Source organism: Pteronotus mesoamericanus, unplaced genomic scaffold (genome assembly GCF_021234165.1).
Source record: "Pteronotus mesoamericanus isolate MK-2021 breed Mesoamerican mustached bat unplaced genomic scaffold, CSHL_Meso_final contig_1108, whole genome shotgun sequence".
NCBI lineage: Eukaryota > Metazoa > Chordata > Mammalia > Chiroptera > Mormoopidae > Pteronotus > Pteronotus mesoamericanus.
In genome coordinates, this window is record NW_026555016.1 from 127,787 (window position 1) to 152,914 (window position 25,128).

General features: G+C 37.7%; 2 pseudogenes; both read left to right on the plus strand.

The window, feature by feature from the left end:
- Positions 1 to 7,002: 7,002 nt before the first annotated feature.
- LOC129071695 (60S ribosomal protein L18-like) lies at positions 7,003 to 7,567 on the plus strand (annotated as a pseudogene).
- Positions 7,568 to 14,339: 6,772 nt separating this feature from the next.
- LOC129071761 (D-aminoacyl-tRNA deacylase 2-like) lies at positions 14,340 to 15,430 on the plus strand (annotated as a pseudogene).
- Positions 15,431 to 25,128: the final 9,698 nt, after the last annotated feature.

The following is a 25,128-nucleotide window of genomic DNA, read 5'->3' on the forward strand; positions in this document are numbered from 1 at the left end:
AAAATAAAAATGCTGGGTCAAAATCTGACTATTTTAAATATCTTTAATACATATTGCTAAATTGCCTGATTAAAACAAAATCACATTCCTACCAGTTCATTTCTTTGAACAGTTACTAATGCTGGTATTATTGCCTTTTAAACTTAAATGTCTGCAAATCAGTACTATGCAGCTTTTAAATATGGCCTTTCGAGGACAAATATTTTTTTCCCCCAGCCTCCTAACCTCACTCTTTTCCTGCTTTCCAGATAGTTAAGTGAAATAGTTGGGGGAAGATAAGAATCTTAACTATGGCCTTAAATGATATCTAATATTACCCCAATGTCTCTATGCCTCAAAGCACTTGCCAGTGTAAATAGCAGGGGTAAGCTATGGGATATCTTTAGTCTCTCCTAACCTCTATCATTAAGGTATGAAATAACATTAGTGTAATTATTATTGTAGCCGGTAATAACAGCAGCAACCATCACCCCCTGTACACTTTATTATGTTCAGGCACCGTAATAAGCACTTTTCTTTCATTAAGCCTCACAGTAACGCATGAGATAAGTATTATTATAAATATTGTAACGGACAAAACTGAGGGTCACACGGGTTAAAGAAACCTGTTTCAAGTTACACGATTATCAGTGGCAAAGCCAGAATTTAAGCCTTGACTAATCTAACTCCAAAACCACAATACGAACATGTCCCTAAGCATATTATTATTAATAATATATGTCCTTCATTTAACACTTTTAATTTCTCAAAAAGCTTTCATACACGCAGTTTGGTGCTGAGGATAACAAGTCTGGTACATAATGAAGAGGTACTGTACGGAGGCGGTCTGTCGCAGTATAATGCTAAACACTGAATCTCGCATGCCCATGGCTTTCCATTAAGGTCATAACCAGTACAATATTTGCAGTTAGAGCTTAAAAACCACTCACATAAGCACTTTGAGTTAGATGCAGATGACAGCCCTATGGATCTCCCACGCACTTGGGCTTCTCCCAGCTCCGGCAGGAATGCCAATTACAGAATGACGAGGGGGGCTCTGGCCCACTCCAGCCCATCCTCATTCAGCAAGTTGGTTCTTTTTCTGTTCTCCAGCTGACGGAGCTACTTTAAAAAAAGAAACCATTTCTGCAAACATTTGAAGCAGCTCATCCTTCTGACTTTTAGCATAATGAGGCTCTGTCAGAATCATCTAGAAATTTGTCTTCCAATGCTTGAATAAAAGTTACTGAGTTTTTTAGTATAAGTTTTTTGGGGTTGTTATGGTATTAGACTAGGTCAAAATATAAATATAAATGTTTGCTTTGGCTTGTCGAAAATAGCATATTTTGAATACTGCAGTTTTATTTTGTATTTACTTATGGGCCTGATAAAGACTAAGTGCAACTTTAAGCAAACATAATCAGTCAGGAGCTAGGGCTTCTGGAAGTTCTCCCACTCTGCGTAATCCTGAGAACCCTGCAGGAAGCACTCTATGTTTATAATAAAGTTCTACGGTTCTAAATTCCCCTTCCCTTAACTTCCTTTCCCCTTCTATAAATACCCTTCCATCTTGGCATGCAAGCCAGAGTGTGCACATGGATTGCTATGTCTGCACTGGGTTGCAAACCTTTCTTTTTCTGGAATAAATCTTTTTGGGTGATGAAACACCTAGTCGATACTATTTTTTTAGTCTACGGGCCATTTAAAAATGTTAACATGATTCAGAGCACTAATAAGATTCATTGCATAATTAATTTTAGTAGCTGTCTTTACAGGATCAACACACAACAAAATGTCATATTATGCCTCTGCTTTAGTGGTTCTCAATCTTTTTGCTCTTTACATTAAAAAATTATTGAGGATCCCAAAGAGTTTTTGATTATAAGGGTTATAGCTATTGATATTTACCATATTAAAAATTAATACTGAGGTATTTTTAAACTACTTATTAATTCAATGAAAATAAACTCATTATGATAACGCGTTTTAAGAAAAATAACTATATTTTCCAAAATAAAAAACTAGTGAGAGGATACCATTGTTTCACATTGTTACATATCTCTTTAGTAGAAGCTATCTGAATTCCCTGTCATCTCTGCTTTGCATTCAATTTGTCTTATTTACTTTATTTATTGATTTTAGGGAGAGAGAGGAAGGGAAAGAGAAAAAAAGAGAGAGACGGAGAAATATTGATTTGTTGTTCCACTTATTTATGTATTCATTGGTTGTTCTTTGTACGTGTCCTAATCAGGGATTGAACCTACAACCTCTGCATACTGGGGATGATGCTCTAATCAACTGAGCTATCCAGCCAGGGCCTGTTGTGACATGATGTTTTAAGAGGTTGAAATATTCAAAGGAAATTCAGCCTCACAGAGATATGAAGTTAGAAAAAGGAGGAATATTTTAATAGCCTTTTCAAATAATTATGGCTATTCTTCTCTGATACTACACCAAAACCCAGCAAGTCTTCATTTCTAAGAGGTTAATTACAATGTGGAATCTGAAAGCATAGCAATAAACTTTTCATACTATTTTACATTAAAACCCATTAGTTTATCTTATACTTTGAATAGAACTTTTTTACCCATGCTAATTTTGTAACATTATGCATTGGTCATTTGAAAAATATAGGCTCACTGAATTATGCAGGTCTTTCCAATGTAAACACATTCATTGTATAATATCAAAATATTACACTTATGAACATAATTTCATTAGGCAACCTTTAAGCTTTGAGAAGCTGTTAAGGACACACTGACAGATACAATTGTTCCAAAATTCCTAATTTTGAAAAATTCCCAGGTTTTATCATTGGCAACAAATTTAATCAAGTTTTTTCACTGAAGTGATAGGTTCACTTTGTCCATTTCTGAGAAAACATCTGCCATATACCCATATACCCCTGTCTCATATTCATAGTTTTTCAGTTGTTCTATGCTAAGCAGTTAGACATGAGCAGAGCAAAGACAATGGGCCAAGTATAGAAGGTCAGCAGGGCAGAAAGCCCTCAGTGCCTAGCAATGGACAAAGCTGGGAAAATAAGGACCTCACCACCAGCGTAATCTTTCCTTCTCTAGCATATGTCTGGTCATTCAGTTTAGACTCCCTGGCCTTTCACATCACTGGTCATGTGGTTTGGACTCTCCCCTGACCTTTCTTCCCCTGGCATGTTGCTAGTCATGTGGGTTTGACCCCCTCTTAGAGGTAACAAACAAGGTGCCCAGAAAATAGCCTTTAAACATTCAACTTCCAGGACAGTGAGGTTCTGACCCACATCAACACATCCAGGCCTCAGGTGTATTTCAGCTCCAGGCCCAGAAAGGCAGCAAAACCAGACAAGGGATGCCATGGCTGACATCAGGACCAGCTGTATTGACTAATGACTTGCTCTGGCACCAACCAATCAGTAGAGACCTCGACCCTGAAAGGACAAACCTGGAAAGGGGATGAATACGCTATTGAGATCCTCCCCTGAGACCTCCCTTAAAATCTCCACCCTTAAATGTCTTCAGGACAGAAGACCCAGTCTGCTCACCCTTTTGGGGAGCATGACCCTGCCTTTCCCACACTCCTCTTCTCCCCCCAATCACATTACTTTTACTTTTCTCTCTTTCCCCTAAGCTCCAAGGGCCCTTCTTTTGCCTCTGTAACCTGTTTCCTGAGTGATTTTTTTCTACTAATCACTTCAACCTCTGTGGCTTTCTAAATAAACTTTCTCTTATAGTTCAAGTCTTGGCTCTGAATTCGTTCTTAGCAAGAACTCAAGTACGAAGGCTGCTGAAACAAAGTCCAGTGTGACTCCACCGGTCTAACACCTGGCGCTGTTTTCACCACCACCAACAGTCCTTCCAGTACAAATGGCATTCCATGACCAAAAAGTTGGCTAGTTCATTTCACAATTCAAACAGTTGTACAAATGCTTTTCTGTAAGACAACCATCATACCTTGGGGTACAGTTTATATGCTTATGTGTATTTATTTCATCGCCCAGAATATCAAAACCACGTGTATTCAGAGTGAGACAGCATAGAGACCTGGGCCCAGGACACCAGACGGTCAGAAGAAATGCCAGATAAGCTGACAAAATGTCACCCCCTCTTCATTCCCGACTTAAAACCAATATAGTAGCTGATTTCATCTCCTTTCTAACTGCCAGCTTCTTTGCAGATGTTGAAGCCACTGATGGAATACACAGTTGATCAAGGTCTGACTGCTATATGACCTTCCTGGTATGGCGGTAATCCACCATCTTGGCCCTCACTGCACAGAGGCAAAAATAGTCACTAAGCAACTTGACAGAGGAGGAAATAACTGGACCCTGACCCTCCACAAGCCCGCCTTGTCCCCAGCTTATAGAAGCAACCCAACAATCCCCAGTCAGGGCATGTACAAGAATCAACCAATGAATGCACAACTAAGTGTAACACCAAAAAGCAATGTTTCTCTCTCTCTAAAATCAATAAATAAAAAAATTTAAATAATAAAAAAAAAGCAATCCATCAGAGCCTCTCAGTGAGCCATTTCGGATCATCCTCCTTTGAAATTTATCTGTCATTTCCTCTCAATTTCTAGCTTGGAAAACTAAAAAATTCCAGTGCCAGTAACAAGGGGTCAACATTTAATAAAATAAATCTTGCTTCATCAAGAACCGTTTTAAACAAAACTGGTCTACCTTTTTTCTTTCTGCAAGTGCCTGGCAGTGAAGAATACAATGAATACAAATAGTATAATTTGATGACATTGCCTAATTTGTTCTAAGAGACTAGAAGTTTTACCTACGATTGTTTTTGCACCACCAGTGTTATGTCGATGTAGGAAAACAAAAAGGCCTATCATGTCTAAACATTTTTTAAAGATTTTATTTTGTTTTTATTTTTAGAGAGAGGGGAAGGGAAGGAGAAAGAAAGAGAGAGGGAGAGAAACATCAGTGTGTGAGGGAAACATCTATCAGTTGCCTGCCTCACACCCCCACCGAGGGACCTCACCCATAGCCCAGGCATGTGCCCTGATCTGAAATTAAACCATTGACCTTTCAGTCTGCAGGGTGACGCCCAGCCCACTAAGCCACACCAGTCAGGGCTAAAATTTTTTTGAAAATAGTTTTAACCTTGCAACTCCCTTGGAAAGATATCAGGGACTATTGCTCTATTTACTTCTTGGTTCAAAAGTATTTTACTTAAGAAATCACATTTTAGCTCATTTTTGGTTATTTCATCAGAAATATTCCATCAGAATAAGTCTTTTCTAGAACACTTTCTAATAGCTAAAATTTTCTTTTAAAACCTTTTTTTGATGCCTCAATATTGTTTTAAGCATTTTTGATATGCTTCCATTGTCACATCTTTCTCTGACCCTCTCTTCTACTTCCCTTATCCACTTTTAAGAACTCTGGTGATTACACGGGGCCACCTGGATAATCTGGATAATATTCTTGCTACCTTTTTTTTAAACTATGAAAAGTTTATTCTTTTCCAGTTTTATTGATATGTAAATTGACATAAAATATTGTATTAGTTTATGTCCTGCCTGGTATGGCTCAGTGGATTGAGCACTGGCCTGTGAACCAAAGGGTCACTGGTTTGATTCCCAGTCCGGGCACATGCCTGGGATGAGGGCCAGGTCTCCCGTAGGGGACATGCGAAAGGCAACCACACATTGATGTTTCACTCCCTCTCTTCCTTCCCTCTTCCCCTCTGTCTGAAAATAAATAAATAAATAAGTAAAAAAAAATCTTTAAGGTATACAACATAATGCTATATGATATATTGTGGAAAGGAGTACCACAATACGTTTACTTAGAATCAATCCATCACTTCACAGTTATTTTTTTTTCCTGTGATGAGAGCTTTAAGAGCTACTCTCTTTGCATCTTTCAAATATACAATACAATGTTTTTGACTATGGTCGCCATTACTCTTGCTAACTTAAGGTTAGCTGATTAGCAACCTCAAATCCATCTGCATACTTAATTTCCCTTTGCCATTTAACATGCTGGGAATCACAGGTTCCAAGGATCCTAATCCTAATGTGGACATCTGTTGGGAAGGGAGACTTATTCTGCCTACCACACAGTGAGCTGCACCCCTGAGTTACCATCTCAAAGGGAGGCAGGTACCATGGCCCAAAGGCCTCTGTCATAAGACCTTCATGTGCTTTGCCATTTTTTCAAAGTACTACCCCAAGTGGTTTGTAATAAAATTCTTAAAATGAAAAAGCCCTGGGAGGAGTGATAAGTTGGGGATACAGTATTCAAATCCAGAGCTAGGCTTGGGAGAGATTGAGCGGAAGGGTGTAGCATCAGGGGAAAAGGGCAGCCTGATTCCCTGAAGCCTGAGCCTCAGAGAAAGGAACACAGGGTACAGGTGTGAGTGGCATGGGCACCCTCACCTACAAAATACAGTGACATTTAGAACACCTAATGTTCTTCAACCAGAATTGTCAGCTGCCTGGATTCTGGTGTCTAGAAAAGAGGGAAAAAAACATGCCAACCATACCCTTAGCCTAGGGGTTATCATAGGTGTATATTTCTGCCTTCTTCCTTAGATTTAAGTCTCCTTTATGGTTGCAATAGTAGCAGGTGCTCAACTAATGTTACCATTATGTGCTAGGGAGGGGTTGGTTTAATTATAGTCACAGCTTGCAGAGTAGCTAATAATATCTCCATGGGACAGATGGGAGCACTGAGGTCCAGGGAGTCAAGCCACCCAACTGGTGATGGGATGAAGCTGAGGTTGAGACCCTGGCTGCTTTGGGTTCAAAGTCAGTTTATTTTCATGATATCACACTGGCTTCCCCATGAAATACCTTTGTCTGATGCTTGCTCATATATTATTCTCTTGTGAAACTTTACCATGTTACTATGTTTATCATTGTAATTCTTGTGGCAGCTCACCATTCTAAGGAGGTAAGCTATCATTATGGAATCAATCCTTTTCCCACTGTGAAATTTTCATGATCATTAATGAAACTATAGTTAATATAAGAAAAATTACTGGACCTGGTGGAGCAGAAGGCTCCATCATGGGAGTCTACATCCACCACAACAAAGACAGAAAGGTTGGGGGCAGGGAGCCCAAGAGACAGGACGTCTACCTAAAGACGTTGGTTATGCTGTGCAGGTTTCTGGCCAGATGAACCAACTCCGCCTCCAACCAAGTGGTGCTGAAGGTGTTGTTCATGAGTGGCGCCCACTGGCTCCCTCTGTCCTTTCCCTGGATAATCCAGAAGATGAAGCTTCCCGGCCAGTAGGGCAAAACTGCTGTGGTTGTAGGGACTACAGCCGATAACGTGCATGTCCAGGAGGTGCCCAAACTGAAGGTGTGTGCATTTCATGTGAGCAGCAGCGCCTAGAGCCGCATCCTCAAGGCCAGGGTCCAAGATCCTCCCCTTGGACCAGCTAGCCCTGGACTCCTCCAAGGGCGGTGGCACCGTCTTGCTTTCTGGGCCTCAGAACAGTCAAGAGGTGTACAGGCATTTTCACAAGGCCCCAGGAACACCTCACAGCCTCACCAAACTCTGCCAACCATCCAAGGGCCGGAAGTTGGAGCTTGCAAGAGGCCTGGCCAGCCGCAGCTACAAAACCTAACCCCAGATCCTACCTTGTTATTAAAAATATTTTGGATGCTGAAAAAATATATTATGAAAAATTATTTTAATAGAATAAGCCACAAGAGAGTAAATCCAGAAAGAAAAATCATTAAATTAAAATATGCTTTAAGGTGATTTTCATATTAATTAAAATCATTAACTCATCTTATTTAGCAAATATTTCTCTTACAATTTAACAACAGCAGCCACAAAAGTGAACAATTTGAGCTCATTTATGGCTTTAATTCATTACTAGAATTGAATTATTCATCAGGTAAGATTTAAACGGAAGCATCTTAAACATTCTGTTGTCCAGGCCTTTAAAAATAATGGTAAACTGCTCTTCTCCTGCTTCTGTCCATCCTACAAACACAAAATACAATAAGATCTGTTCTTTATTTATGGCTATTTTAGAGCATATATGAGAAAGTAAGAGCTAGCAAAAATTAGATCAGATACAGTCCAGACAACTCAGCATTTTTATCTAATGAAAGTGATACTGACGATCAATTCCTAAGAAAGCAGGCTAGCTGTCCTTGACAGATCTCAAAATGTTCGAGAAGTAGCACAAAAAGCACCCTTCTTCTTCTTCTTCTTCTTTTTTTTAAAATAAAAGCTGTTTATCTTATTGCTCATTCCTTAATCTGAAGAAAAACACTGTTTATAGGGAGTGGCTCAAACACAAGGGTTTACCTTGTGTAAACCCCACTGAAATGCCAATAAAGACCTATGTCCCCAGGAACACACAGAATGGGAGAGAAGATAACAGCAACAAAATTTTACAAGTTAGATAATATATAACTATTTTAGCAGAACTGACACTTTATCACAGATTTCAGGCCTCCTCATACATTGCCCTTTTTTGGTTAAAAACGTAACATGAATTTTTGCTAATTATGAAAAACTCAGCACCCTGGTTATTCGCTGGAGCGTACAGAACACTGCTCTTCTCTTATTATGACTGAAGTTTGCACCTGCTTCTTTTGTAAACCAGATCATGTTACTGACTCATAGCTAAGCTTGTGGTTCTTTACCTAAAGTTTGCTCCTAAATCAGACATTCCCCATCCTGAGCCAATTAAACTAAGCATAGGTTCCTATACATTTATCCATTTTAAATTTTACCTGTTTTATAAAGTGCTTTAGATATCTTGGATAATAATGCTTTCAGCTATGAACACACACACCTAAACACACTCCACAAAACTGTCCTCCAGCCTGTGCCTGGCTTTCCTCTGGTTATGGTGCTTTTGTTGTAGAGGTTTTTCGGTTTAAATGTAACAAAATTATTGGATCTTTTTCTTTAAAGTTTGTGCTCTTTGTGTTCAGTTGAAAAACATCTTCTCCTATGTAAAACTCAATAAGTAACCTTCTGTCTGTACTTGGTATTCAATAAATCCTTACTGTGGATTGACTGGATTTTCTTATTTCCCCTTTCTCCTGATTTACTTTCTATCATTCTATTTTTAAAAAAACAATTTTAATCCTTAATAACTTATTATGCATACTTAAGTTACAAAGTCTAAAGTTATGTTTATGGTTTTTTATTTTACATTTTGTTTAGGGAAACTATTATCAGTTTAAGAATAAAAATGTTTTTATTTTTTGTAGTGCTTTTACCATTTTTATTTGTACATTTTGTTTGTTAGTTCACCTATAACGATTTCTGAAGAGAATTTCAGGGAGGGACTCTACCTTTATTTTCCAAACGGATATGTAATGGTCTCAAGCTCTTATACTGTCCAATTTTCCCCCATTGATTTAGAATATGACCTTTATCATAGAGTACCTTTCCATTTAAACAAGGATCTATTTCCGTACATTCTATTCTGTTCTAATCTATTCATCTCTCCTTTACCATTACCAAGGACTGTCTAATATCTGATTAGAGTGAGTCCTTTCAGCTCCATCTGCTACCCATCACTCTTTAAAAGAAAACAATTTTTCTTAATTGTTTATTTTGTCTATATTCTTTCTTCATACGTCAAATCCCTACCCTCCCAAAAATTTTCATGAGGGTTTTGATTGAGATTACATTAAATTTAGAGATTAATAAGAGATGGATATCATTATAATGCTGAATTTTCCCATCAAAAATTATATTTTCTCTTCATTAATTAAAAATTATTTAAATTGTCCTTTAAGAAATATTTACAGTTTTTTTCACTTAAGTCTTATATGTTTCTTGCTGAGTTTATAGTTTTCATTCTTATAAATAAGATTTTTTTCCATTACATTTTTCATTAGTTGTTGCTGGCATTCAAGAAGATGTTAATTTTGTTTATCTTGTATTAAGCCATTTTATGGCACTCTCCTATTAATTCTAATTAGTGTCTCATTGGTTGTCTTAAATTATCAAAATAGGCAATTCTATTGCCTGCTTCTAATGACCTTCCTCTGCTCCCCTCCACTATTTCGCTCTTTTATTTCTTTTCCTTTGGCTACGAACTCTAGCACAGCTTTGAACAGCAGCGGTCACAGCAGGTGTTCTTGTCTTGCACATGAAAAAGTTCTAATGTTTCATAATAAATTATGATGTTCAATTATGTTTTTAAATAGACAGCTCTCATCAAATTAAGGCAATTTCTTTTCCTAGCTTATACTAGCTTTTTATCAAAAACGGGAGTTGAACTTTATCAAAAGTTTTTAAGGCACCATATAGGGTTATCTTTTTATTCTTTGTTCTCTCAGTCTAGTGAACATATTCTGCAATGTCAACCACGCTTGCATTATTGGAATTAACACCACTTGGTTAATTCAATTCATTCAATTCAACAAAAAGATATGTACCTATATACATCAAACACTTTTCTGGGCACTTGGCCTGTATTAGGGAACTGAGGGATTCTTTGTGGAGCATATAGTCTAGCAGATGTCTAAGATCTAACTACATTTTAACCCATTGCTGATTTTAAATTGCTAATATTTGATGTAGTATTTTTATAGTTAGAAGTGAGATTGATATAAGATCTTTCCATGCTATTTTTTTGTTTTCCATGCTATAGGTGTGTACAAGTAACAAATGAATTTATCTTTTCCTTCAAGGTTTTCTATGACTTGCCCATAAAATTATCTAGACCTGGGGTCTTTTCTTTTACAAGATTTTTTTAAATTGTGGAAAAACACAACACAACATAAAATTTACCATCTTAACCACCTTTATGTATACAGTTCAGTAGAGTTAAATATTTCACATGTTGTGTTCTTTTCCTTTTTGAATACATTTCTTTTACTACCTTTTCAATTGCTTCTATGGTTACTGGGCTTTTAGATTCTCTACTTCTCTGAGTCAAGTTTGGTTTGTATTTTCCTAGAAATTCCTCTGTTTCACTTAGATTTTTAATTTATTGCTATAAAGTGTTATACAGCACATTTTTATGCCATTTAAATCTTTACTATTTCTCTGATTATGTCCCCTTTCGATCCCCAATGTGGTTTTTGAATTTTCTCTCCTTGCCCTTGTTTCTCTTTTTATCAGACTTGCCAAAGATGTGTCTGTTTTATTGGTCTTTCAAAGAACCAGTTTTTGAATATAGCAATCAAATATATTTTAAAGATTTTTGTAATTGATTTATTTTTAGAGGAGAAGGAAGAGGGAGAGAAACAAGAATGTGTGGATGCCTCTCATGCTCCCCCTATTGGGGACCAGGCCTGCAACTCAGGCACGTGCCCTGTCTGGGAATCGAACCAGTGACCCGTTGCTTTGTAGGCCATCACTCAGTCCACTGAGCCACACCAGCCAGGGCTGAATATATTAATCAAATATATTTTATTGTTTGTTTTTGACTTCATTTTCTCTTTTATGTCCATCCTTTTTTTTAGGATTACTGTTGATATTGTCTAGCTTATAGAGTTTCATGTTTGGTCCATTGATTTTCAATCTTTCATGTTTTCGAAATGCATTTCTAAAACTATATGTTTATTTTTAATATTACTTTCGGTGTGTTATAGGTTTTGCTCTATAATGTTCTCAGAATTGTCTTTAATTTCAGTATTGATTTTCTTCCAACCCAAAAGTTATTTACAAAAGTTCTTTTTACCTTAGACACAGGTAGGGTTTGTTTTCTTTTTTCAGCAAGTTGTTAGTAGTATATACTACTATTTTCCACCCATCCCACCTCCCCTCACACTCCCACCCAGAGAACCAGTCCCCCACTTCAGGGCAGACCACCTCCAAGACTGGCCCTGCCCCATCCATTGGGCTGAAGATTAGCTTGCCCTCCCCAGCCTGTGGTCCCTGAAACTCATTTTACCCTGCTCTGCCTTGTAAAGGTCATTTTACACATTTTTCTTTCTCACCAAGCTGAGGCTTTTGGTAAGTAATTCAGAGATTTGTTAGTGCTACATCTTAAATAATATTTCTCAAAGGGAAGTCCAGAAAACTTTTGCATCAGAATTACCAGGTGGTAGTAATTAAACGTATAGTTTCCAGAGCCCCCATCACAGGTCTATTATTAGAGTCTCTGAGGGTGTGGTCCATTTATCTCCATTTATTTTTATTTTATTTTATTTTTAAATTGAGAGAGAGAGAGAGAGACCGACTTGCTGTTCCACCATCCATGCATCTATCAGTTGACTCTTGTATGTGCCCTGACTGGGGATTAATCCCCAAACCTTGTATATTGCAACGATGCTCTACCCAACTGAGCCACCCGGCTAGGGCCATTTATCTCCAATTTTGACAGACAACCAGGTGAGCCCATTACAGTACACTGAAGTTTAACAACTGTCGTCCTTCGTGATACCCTGATAATCTTCACTGAGTACAGAGCAAGTCAACTAGGTAGGAAGGTCTTAGGAACCATGTTACATAAAGAATTTGAAGAAACCTAGGATTTTTTTCCCCATGAACTCATTTTTTATTCAAAGACTGGTTAACAAAACTATAAAAAGCTTTTTTAAATACATTTCTTTTTTATTTTATTTTTGCAATTACAGTTTGCGTTCAACATTATTTTGTATTAGTCTCAGGTGTACAGCATAGCAGTTAGACAATTATATCATATTTTGCCATGTATAATGCACCCCCACATTTTTGGCCCAAACTTTCAGGAAAAAAAAACTTTGGTTTTAATTTTTTAATTCAATTTTTTATTTGTTTATATTTAGATACTTGTTTTTTGTAATATAAAGGAAATTTTAGCATTTATTTTTGAACATATCATGGTACAAGAACTTTTATGTAACAAGCAATTACAAAACACAAGAACAAATACAAGGTATTTCAGGTACTATCTATGTATAATATGCTTTCTTATTTTGCCCTCAAAAATTTGGACCAAAAAGTGCACATTATATATGGCAAAATACTGTACCTTACAAAGCGTTCCCCCTCCAATATTTTAAGTATCTACCTGCCACCATACATAGTTATTACAATATCATTGACTGTATTCCTTATGCTTTACAATCCCATGACTATTTTATAACTACCAATTTGTACTTGTTAATCCCTTCACCTTTTTCACTCAGCCCCCAACTCCTCTCCCCTCTGGCAACTATCAGTCTGTTCTTTATATCTATAAGTCTGTTTCTATTTTGTTTGTTTATTTTGTTCTTTAGATTCCACATAGAAGTGAAATCACATGGTATTTGTCTTTCTCTGTCTGCCCCTTCCACTCATCTATGCTGTTGCAAATGGTAAGATTTCATCCTTTTTGTGGCTGAGTAATACTCCATTGTGTGTATGTACCATAGCTTTTTTTATTCCCTCATCTACTGGTGGGCATTTGAGTTGCTTCTATATCTTGGCTACTGTAAGTAATGCTGGAAAAAATATAGGGGTGCATATATTTTCGGGTTTCTTCATTTATATTCCCAGAAGTAGAATCGCTGTATCATATGGCAGTTCCATTTTCAACTTTTTTTAGGAATCTCCACACTGTTTTCCATAGTGGCTGCACCAGTCTGCATTCCCATCAACAATGTACTAGGATTTCCTTTTCTCCACATCCTTACCAACACTTGTAGTTTGTTGATTTATTGATGATAGTCTTTCTGATAGGTGTGAGATGATATCTCTGTCATTTAAATTTGCATTTCTTTGATGATTAGTGATGTTTAGCATTTTTTTATATGTCTATTGGCCATCTGTATGTCCTCTCTGGAGAAATGTCTATTGAGGTTCTCTGCCCATTTCTTAATTGGGTTATTTTGTCTTTTTGGTGTTGAGTTTTCTGGGGTTTTTTATAAATTTTGGATATTAACCCCTTACCTTACATATCATTAGCAAATATCCTCCCCCATTCAGGGAATTGTCTTTTCATTTTGTTGATGATTTCCTTTGCTGTACAAAAACTTTTAATTTGATATAGTCCCATTTTCTTATTTTTTCTTTTGTTTCCCTTGTCCAAGGAAATATGTCAGAAAAATATTGCTAAGAGAACTGTCAGGGATTTTACTGCCTGTGGATTTTTTAAAGCTAGAAAAAAGACTTGGTGAAGAAAACACATAGATGTCACTCATATGAAAGATACTCTAAGTTTATTCCATATAGTTTTTAGAGGGTAACGCCAAAGGATAAAAATTAGTAACAAAGGAGAAACAGATTTTTGTCTCTAATAAAAGGAGTAGATTTCTAACAATTTGAACTCTTCACAAATGGAATAGCCTTCTTGTGAATTAGTGAGTTTATTTCTATTTGAAATATTCAATCAGATAATTGGTGACTTTGTTCCAGAGATAATGAAGAGAGACATTTACTTCAGGCCAGATGATTTCTATATTCTCTTCCAACTCTCAGGATTCTTAAGATCCTCTAATTTTAGGTTCATGAGCTCAGTAAGCATTAAAATCATTATAACATTTTCAGACGATACTGGCAGCCTTTATCTTCATAGTCAAGAATTCAAACACAATGTACACAAAATTGGTCTGAGTAAATGAAATTGCACGCAATTATATTTTTTTTCAAATTTAAGACTTGTTAAAGGTTTAGTTTAGATAATATTTCTCCATATATACAAGATGGCTAATCCCACTCTAAGTGCTAAAAAAAACTCATCAAATGTGTAATGTGTAATGTGTAATGTGTGTGTAAATAAACTTATTTTTGCTTACCTGAAAGTCAAAGATACGCAGCATAGAAAACCATAACAACCCAGTAATACAATCTCTATAAAATAACTCATCTACATTCATCTCTATAAAGATGAAAAAATAAGAGCTTAAAATATGAAGCAGAGACAAGGTATATTAACCTGTGAAAATGGTTCTTCAATTGTGTGCCTTCAAATTGACAGAAAATAGAACGATCCAGGACCTTCCTCCTCCGCGTCGGGCGCCGTCTGGTCTGCGCGCTGAGACCAGAGCGCCGGGAGTGCGGCCTGACCGGCGGGGTGGACTCGCGGCCGTGTTGTGGCTCCAGCGGCCGGCGGGACACCTCAGGCCCCGTGCGCCGGCAGCAGGGCCTGCCCTCCCGGCTGCAGGTTCGTCCCGCCAAAGGGGTCTCTGCGGCCCAGTGGGTGGAGGCTCAGAGAGGGTTACTGATCCACTCGTGCCTTTTCAAGGGAGCTGATAAAGAACTTCTTCCCAAAATGGTTAATACACTATTAAGTGTGGTATTAAGTGAAACAGAAAATGGCAAGCACGTCTCTATATGGAATCTACCTGGCAACATTTTTATCATCCTTCAAGCCACCTTTGGGGGGAAAGTAAAAGGAAGCAACATGCAGTAGCAACAAACTCTGGAAAAGAAGAAGGTTTAGAACTATATCCCCAGTTTGTGACTCTGCGCGAAAAAGAATTAGCTGCTAACAGCAGCAGGGCTGAAGCTGGGGTTGTGGGAACACGGCACTTACGGGAATAGGCCCGTGTTAACGCTGGATACCAGTAGACCATTCACACACCTGACTGAGTTTTGAAAAATTAAAAGTATCCACAAGTGTTTTCTGGCATAAAATGATCTGGACTATAAGTAGGTTCCTCCCCTTCCCCCTCACCCACCTTCTTCTGAAATAAACTAATCTGCAGCATTTTTAGACACGAAAATCCTGGGTCCCGTTTACAACTCTGCACCGTGCTGATTGAACGACCTTGCCAGTCACCTAAACTCTGGATCTCGTCGTCTTTCATTCCGCTTTTCCCTACGCTTGGACTAGAAATTTTGATAAATGCTTTATATATCCTTTATGGTCATTGTGTAAATGTTTTTAGAGAGTGTATTTAAGTATTTCGCAATGAAGAGTTTTGTGCAATCAAAAAAACTATTTCTTATACCCTTAAATTTGTGTAGTATGGAATAAAAATAAGTGTACTAAAATTGGGTAAAATCCAGCACAAACCAATTATAATTTTGTCAGTTTTGTTTAGCTATTCATTTTTCTATATTTTGAGTGAAAGACTGCAATTTATTGTTCCTTTTAATATCTTTGAAAATGTAATAAAGAAATAGTACTGTGTATTATAACATTACTTTCCAAGCATATCCAAGTGTTTTAAAATTATTTTGAGAATGTTTAGTTGACATAGGAACAAGGTATGGGGTATTAAAAGTTGTTTTTATTTATAAATAAATAAATTGACAGAAAATAAACCTTTAGTACTAAAATAAATAAGTTATATGTTACTACATTTATGTAGTAGTTGTAGCCAAGGTCCCTAAGCAGGAAATTGCCCAGTGGTTCCAAGGAGATCAATAATAGTATCAAGAATTAGATTCAGATTTCAAATTATATTTGAAAAAATAACATTTTGTTTGTTTTTAAACTAAACTCTTAAAATCAGAAATATTATTCAACAGACACATACCAGAGTTGAGGGAAATTTTTGGAAAAAAAGACAAAAAAGCATTGAGAAAGTTAACTTATTTTCTAGGGAATTCTGCTAATATTAAAATTAAATGTTTTTGTCTTAAGGTTTTATTTATTTATTTTTAGAGAGGGGAAGGAAGGCAAGAGAAACATTGCTGTGAGAGAGAAACATCGATCAGTTGCCTCCACCTGCACCCCGACTGGGGATCCGAACATGCAACATGGGCATGTGCCCCATCATGGGGACAGAACCCACAACCCAGGCGTGTGCCCTGACCAGGAGCCAAGACCTTTCACTTTGTGGGATGACGCCCAACCACCTGAGCTACACTGATCAGGGTTTAAATGTTTTAATTAGATAGTAATTTACTTGCTTTCTTGTACTTTATGTCAGCAGTTTTCGACCGATGTGCTAGGGCACACTGGTGTGCTACAGGAACTGTTAAAACTTGCAATACCTGACTAGTCAGGGGCACTGACCTTTTTTTGCTTAGATTGTCAAATTTAAAAAATGACAACAGCCAGCACAACAATAGCTGTCTGGTGTGAATGAATAAAAATTATACCTTTTTTCTGTCAGATTTGCAAAAAAGAATATTTTTGGTGTGCCACAGAATTTTAGTCTATGTGTGCCATGAGATGAAAAAAGCTAAAACTTGTTGCTTTATGTCATCTTCTCTAGTTTATGTTGTTACAGTCCTGCACACGTTAAATGACAAAAACAAATTATATATCTGGCATGATCAGTATGTTACAACATTAAGATGGGGCAAATAATGCAAAGTTACCACTCCACTCCCAATTTTTAAACTCCCTATAATCTTACAGCAAGTCCTCAAAAATGTAAAAATGTGAACAAAGTCTTTATATTTATCTTACAAAGGTATAAATCTCAATTATAGAGAGGTAAAAGTAATATAATTAACATGATTACAAAAACATTTCAGTAAAGCAGAGGAAATAATTGTGTTCAGAGTTCATTGAACCATTAAAAACGAATGCAAATCTCTATTATAGGAATAAAATAAGAGCAAAACATGCTTAATCTTTGGCTATTGATCTAGCATTCACTTTTTCCCAATCTAAACAACTTAGTTTTAATTCCTTTGGCATACAGGATGGATTGGAAAGGAAGAAGCTAAAAATTGGCTGATGGAGAGTTCCAGGGGTGTGGCAAAGGTAGCAGCGGGGAATTTAAGAGAAAATGGCAGTCTTCCCTCACAAACCCGGCTTTTCCTGCAGTCCCCTCCATCTCAGTCAATGGCAGCTTCCTCCTGGTAGCTGTTCAGGCCTGGTGTCTTGCTGGGGCTCCGCTCGCTCCTACATATCCTTATGCATACCACCAGCTAACACTGTCACCTCTCAAGAATGCAACTACTCCCTCGCTATCTACATCTCCTGGCCTAAATCCTCCTTTGGATTACTTCTGGATTACAGTAAAAACTCCTCACTCACCTCTCTCCTGTTTGCCTTTGCCCCAGGCAGTTTATTCTCATTGCTGTAGCCAGATTGAGCCTCTCCTCAAAACTCTCCGGTGACTTCCCATCTCATTGAAAATAAAAGTCAAAGCCCTCACAAACTGTTCCCCATTATCCCTTTTCTCCTCACTGCCTCAGCTCCAGTTATATTAGACACTTTGCTCTTTTATGAACAGGCCTCAGCAGTTTTGCGATTGCTCTTTCTTTTACCTGGGAGGTTCTTTATTTAGATACCACATGGCTTATTCCTTACAACTCCTTCAGGTTGTTTTTGTGTGTGTGTGTGTGTTTTTTTAAATCTCAATCTTGACATTAACTCAACATATTTTAATATCATGAGAATTTATTTAAAAAATTTTTTTCCTCTTATTGATCCTAGAGAAAGGGGAAGAGAGGGAGAAAGAAAAGAAGAGAAACATCAACATGAGAGAGAAACACCAGCTGATTGCCTCCTGCACGCACCCAGAACAGGAACCGAACCGCAACCCAGGCACGTGCCCTGCACAGGAATTGAACCTTGTCCCCCTTGGCTTGCAGGAGAGAGCCCAACCAACTGAGCCACACCAGCCAGCACTCCTTTAGGGTTTTGCTCAATGTCTACCTCTCTGTGAATGGTTTGCTGACCATCCAATTTATAACTGCAAACCTTACACATTCCAACACTCCTCCATCTCCCTTCTTTAAACCTATTTTGTTTTCTCTATAGAATTTATCACCACCTAATTACCATAAATTTTACTTATTTTGCATGAATGCCTCACTAGATTGTAAACTCCATGAGATTAGGAATGTTGTCTGTTTTGTTCAGTGTTATATTTCCATGGCTGGCACAAAAGAGATGTTCAATAAATGCTTGTTAAAAGAAAGAATACCCTCCACAAATCCTCTAGTAAACAGTGTCAGGAACTAAATGTCTATATAGGTGACCCAGACACTTTTCTCTAAGAACAACAGAAAAATGGCTTTGTGGGACTTCTGTCATTCAATTTTGATGTTTTAACCCAATTAAAAATAGAGGCATGAAGCATTCGCGTAGGACCATCATCCCTTTACCTCTTTCTTGTCTTATGCCTTGATGGTGTCACTTCCAGAAAGGAATATTCCTAAGTCCTCTGCAGGAGGAAGCAAAGAAACATTGAGCTACTTGGCCCCCACATTCATGCAGTCTCCCCTTAAAAAGTTGATAAAATCCACACCCCGCCATCAGGGATTAAAGAAGGGAGATAAGAGCCTTCTTCTTCCACTTAAGGAAGTGCTTTAACCAAAATTAAAGAACGAATGAATAAGTTATCCTCAGGAACCTATTCATGGGTAGAGAGAAAATGAGAGCATGTCCTAAGAAATGACAAATGACTCTGGACCTTATACCATTTGGGGGCGGGGTGGGGGGGAGCTCCATACCAGTGCTAACGTAGGTCATGGCATTGTTAGATTTACATTAATAGACGGCTCCTAGAAATTGAACAAGACACGTATAGTATGCAGACATAAATAAAAGAGAATGACTTCTCTATGCCAAAAATAACACCCAGATTTATGAACTGGGGTTTTCCAGTGCATTTCCTTAATTTGAAAGACAGAGTACTAGTGAGCTTAAATCATTTTTGAAGCTCATCCAAATATTAGTAGTAAAAACATACTGTAAATATTACCTGGCTCTCAATTCACTATTCTTTCTTATTTTATTTTTTTATTATATTTAATGATTATGCTATTACTGCTATCCTGACTTTTTCCCCTTTCCCCCCCTTCACTCAGCACCCCCCACTCCCTCAGACAATCCCTACACCATCGTGCATGTCCATGGGCCATGCATATAAATTCTTTGGCTACTCTATTTCCTATACTGTATTTTACATCCCCATGGCTATTCTGTAACTACCTATTTGTAATTCTTAATCCCTTCACATTTTCGCCCATTTCCTCATATTCCCCTCCCATCTGGCAACCACCAAAACACCCTCCATATCCATGATTCTGTCTCTGTTCTTGTTTGCTTAGTTTGCTTTTTAAATTCAATTGTTGATAGATAAGTATTTTTGCCATTTTATTGTTCATAGTTTTGATCTTTTTCTTAAAGATCTATAACATTTTATATAATAATAGTTAGGTGATGATGAACTCCTTTATTTTTTTCTTATCTGGGAAGCTCTTTATCTGCCCTTCGATTCTAAATGATATCTTTGCTAGGTAGAGCAATCTTGGCTATAGATCCCTGCTTTTCATGACCTTGAATATTTTTTGCCAGTTCCTTCTAACCTGCAAAGTTTCTTTTGAGAAAACATCTAACAGTCTTATGGGAACTTCTTTGTAGGTAACTCTGCTTTTCTCTTGCTGCTTTAAAGATTCTCTCTTTATCTTTAACCTTTGACATTTCAATTATGATGTGTCTTGGGGTGGGCCTCTTTGCATCTACCTTGACTGAAACTCTCTGTGTTTCCTGGACTTGCATGTCTATTTCCTTCACCAAATAAGGGAAGTTTTCTTCCATTATTTTTCAAATAGATTTCCAGTTTCTTGCTCTTTCTCTCTTCCTTCTGGCACCCTTATGATGCAAATGTTGGACCTCTTGAAGTTGCCCCAGGAACTGCTTTTTTTTATCCTCATTTTTTTAGATTCTTTTTCTTCTTGAATATATTTTTTAAAAGGTTTTATTTATTTATTTCTAGAGAGAGGGGAAGGGAGGGAGAAAGAGAGGGAGAGAAACATAAATGTGTGGTTGCCTCTCACTCCGCCTACTGGGGACCTGGCCCACAACCCAGGCATGTGCCCTGACTGGCAATCGAACAGGCAACCCTTTGGTTCACAGGCCACCGCTCAATCCACTGAGCCACACTAGCTAGGGCTGATCTGTTCTTTCATTTGGGCCATGTTTCTTTGTCTCCTTGTTTTGGCAGTCTCCCTGTGTTTGTTTTTATGTATTAGGTAGAGCTGCTTTGACTCCATGTCTTGGTAGTGTGGCCTAATGTGGTAGGTGTCCTGTAGGATCCAGTGGCACAGCCTCGCCTATCACCCACTCTGGGTATTCAAGGAGTGCCCTTCATGTGGGCCGAGTACACCTTCCTCTTGTAGTTGAGTCTTGGTTGCTATTCTCCAGGACAGTGAGCTGCAAGAATTGGCTGTGACCCGCTTATCACCAACCTCCGCCCTCCATGGAGGATCAGCTGTGTAGGGGCAGGGTGGTGGTGCTCTAACATGGTCTGTAGCTGCCCACTGGGTGCACTGGCCCTGGGGTTTCCTGGGTGGTGTAGGCCAAGGTCAGCCTCCACCAGTGTTTTACCTGCCTGAGTTATGAAGCAATCTGAGATGGTTGCTACTTGTGCTGGGCTTGGAGGTTCCCAAAGGAAGCCAAGCTGTGACTCTAGGCTGGCTGCTGCTAGTGCCAGGCCTGGGGCTCAATGAGGCCAGCTGTTGCTTGTTTGAAAGGATTTGGGAAGTTGTAAAGCATGAAAGAAGATCAGCCATTCATATGGAAAAGGAGCTTGGGTGGGCCCATAAATTGGGTGGGGCAGAGTCTCTGGGGATCTTCAAGGCAGGCCAAACAGTGTTAGGTAGGTTGATGGAGTCTCAGATATGGCACCAGGTTGCTGGCTTTGTGGAGGGAGGTTTTAGAAAAGGGACAATGGTTTCTGCTCACCTTGGTGCCAGATATTTCATTTCCTCTCTGTATGTCACTCGTGCCTTTCAAGCTGCTATCTTGCTGGAGCCAAGAGGGAGTGAGTCTGAGTAGATGAGTTCGTGTGTGTGTTCTTTAAGAGGAACTGCTTGGGGTTCCAGAAATTTCTTCCACTGACTCAATCCCTGGTGGTTTTTGCAGCCAAAATTTATGGGGACTTATCTTCCTGGCACCGGAACCCTGGGCTGGGAGTCCTGGTGTGGGGCTGGGCCTCCTCACTCCCAAGATGTCCCTCCCGAATTTTTATCCACGGCACTTGGGTGTGAGACAAGCCCATTCTGCATCCGTGTCCCTCCTACCAGTCTAGATTTCTTTAATTCTATAGTTGTCAGACTTCCATTCAACTCAATTTCTGCTAGTTTTGAGTGATGGCTGTTCCATATTTTAGTTTAATTTTGATGTGGTTGTGCAAAAAGGTGAGCCATGTCTGCCTTCGTCGTTATTTTGACTTTCAACTCATTTTCTTTCATTCAGTCAAGGTCCTCTCTAAAGTTGAGTGTTCCTCTGACTAGGAATTGAGTCATTCTACAACATGAGTTTAAATTACTACGTCACTAGGAAACAAAAAATCTAATTTTCCAATATTATTCCTAAATTAAGTTGTGGTGAGTCCGGATGTTATTTTATCCTTTCAATAGTAACTGGAATTAAAGGGGGAAAAATTCACTATTAATTATATGTTTTGTGTCATAACAGAGAAAACTGTCATTTGCTTCTGGGCATAAGGATGGATTCTGGTGTTCACACTTCAAGGTTCAAGTCCCAGTTTTGTCACTCACTAGTAGAAATCTTCTTAATCTCTCTTAAGTTCTCATTTTTAAAAAGCGAGTACTAGCACTACTTATGTCATTGAGTTGTTGCGAGAATAATCCATGAAAGTACCCAGCATGTGGCCCAACATACGCATATGTTCATATTGACGGATCTGTTGTCAACACTATGGATTGCAATCAAACATGAATAGAAGTTATAGTCAAATTCGTACCCTTCAAATTTTAGATGTGACTTTCTGCGTACTAAACTCATCTCCCAATTTAGAGTGCTTGGTGATTTGAATCTTACAAAAATTACTTTTGTCTAGTTTCTCAAGAAATTAAAAAATTGTAAAGCAGTCACTTCATGTAAGAATTCAGTAAGATTTAAAGCCAAGAACAGAGTAAACTCAACACTAAACAAACATTTTGTAATCTATTTCCACCAAAAAAATGTATCTTCCCTTACTCACGTAACCATTACTCAATGAGACAGCACCCAATGTTACAAAGTCTTCTTGGTGATCCAAGGGCGCCCCCTGTCTGAGTGCTGAAAAAAATTCAATGGTAAGTTAAATACTTTTAAAAACTGATGCATTCTCAAGTAAATTCTTAATCAACATCTCTAGGAAATTAATCCTCTTTTTAATCACTGCTATCAGATAACCAGGGGAAAAAAGTCATGTCATTTGTTACAAAAGCATCACAATGGTCAACATCCCTATAATTTTACCTGGGAATTTGGAAAGGAAACCCACAATATATCCCTAGAATTTATTCCATATTATTCAATAAAATTATTGGTGTGAATCACCTAGATAAGTATATTGATATCTTTGTTTGTTCTGTGCATGTAAAACCCTATCCTGTATTCAACATGCCATTGTAGCATTTTGCCCAGTAATGAGTTTCACCAACATTAAATATTTATTGGGTATCTTCTGTGTGCAGGGCACTGCACTAGTGAAAAGGATGGAAAAAATAAAAACATTCTTTGTCCTCAAAGAAATAACAACATACTTTTCTAAAGTATTAAAAGCAACGTGTACAAAGAAACGTGGTAAAATGCCCACTGAAAAAGATACTCTTTTCTCTATTTGCTGCTTTCTGTGTTGCCTCCTGAAAGTTATTCAACTTCTTGGAAACTCAATTCTGTAATATGTACATAACAACTCAAAGGAAAGTCACAAAAGTTAACTGAGATATTTGCAAAGGGTTAAACACATAGTAAAAGCTCAGTAATAGGTGGTTCTTTTTCTTTATTGATATCATTAAGAGAATAACAACATCCCACATTCAATTTCATTTGTTTCAAATGGAAAGATCTAAACAAAATATTTTGTATCTTATTTTTTTCAACAGTAAATATTCTTTCTAGTGAAGAAAAACAAATGATGTTGATCAAATTATTGATCAGATCAATAATGAGCCATTTCTAAAGGAATTATTTTAATATAAAAACAGTATAACTAAGACTCCTTTATTACTAATGAAATTTAAGAATCTATAAGAATGTGCTTTTAGTACTTCATATAGCTTGTCTATTTCTTAAAACATCTAAAATGTTAAAAATAATTTCATCACATTAGATGGTCATCTACATTTCCAACACAATGAACAGCTCAAGAATAGAATCATGACTATAAAAGGGATCTTAGTAATATTCTAGTTCTACTTCCTTTATTTTTTCAGAAACAAGAACTTCTATATCTCTTTAATGTTACAAAGCACTTTTAATCTCATTTTGTAAATTTTATAATTTCTCAGGGAGGCAAGTACATGACACATATTTTTATATTCACTTTGTAAGTAGGTAAACATAAATAATAACACTAAGCACAGTACAAAATATTTGCTAATAAAAGTGATTAAAGCCTGGCTAAAGACTATCTGTAGTATCTCATTTAATTCTCTCATCAACCTGAGGTAGTGGCTATCTTCTCCATTTACAAGAGAGGAAACTAAGGCCCAGAGAGGTTTTATTACTTGATAAAGTCCTACAACTAGTACACAGCAGCAGTAAATCTAGGCTGCCTCATTCAAGAGCCTGCAGCAGCTCAACCTCTATATATGCTCCCTATTACTTAAAAGTAATAATTTTCTTAAATACCTATGAGTCTATGCTGACATAATAGATTGAAAAAATAAATAAATGAGGGGTAAGATTAGCTCTTTTTTACAGAAGAATTCCAAGCAATAACTGTAAAAACAATGAGGAAAAGAACTACCATGAGGTAAACATCAATTGTTGCAGGCAAGAACCATCAATGGATTCCAATTTAAATGAGAAGGTGAACGTATGATGAGAAATAGAATAGTAGCAACACATCAAGGCATCTCTCCATCTGAAATTTATTAATTACAAGGAGAAAACTAGTAATTTTACAGTGGAGAAACCCAGCAGATACCACCTAAAACAAATGATCAAAGCTGATATCACCACCAGAAAGGTGGATTCACTGAAATTATTGATTGTGCAAACAGAACCTGAGGGGAACCCCACCCCACAGAGTTCCCAGGGTCGCAGATGAAGAAATGAGTCTTCCCAAACACAATCTGTCTGGTGGGAAAGGGGGTGGCGATTCCCTCTAGTGGAGAATGCCCTGAACCCTTCTCTGAAGTGGCTTTTATTGGAATCAGTAAATGCAGGGGTATACAGTAATGCATGCAAAGCTTATCAATCAATGCCGAAAGACTGCATTTACAGAAAATAGATACGGTTCATAGATAATAATTGAAGAAACACAGAGATTTGCCTCAGGTCAGGGTCTGTTAGACATGCTGACGCCAGATGGTCGTTAAGGCATGGCTCCTGAATTCAGGAATTCACTCCTATTTGGAGCTTAAACATCTGGTTTATATTAACAGAGCTATACAAAGCAAAGCAATCTTCAAAGGGCACAA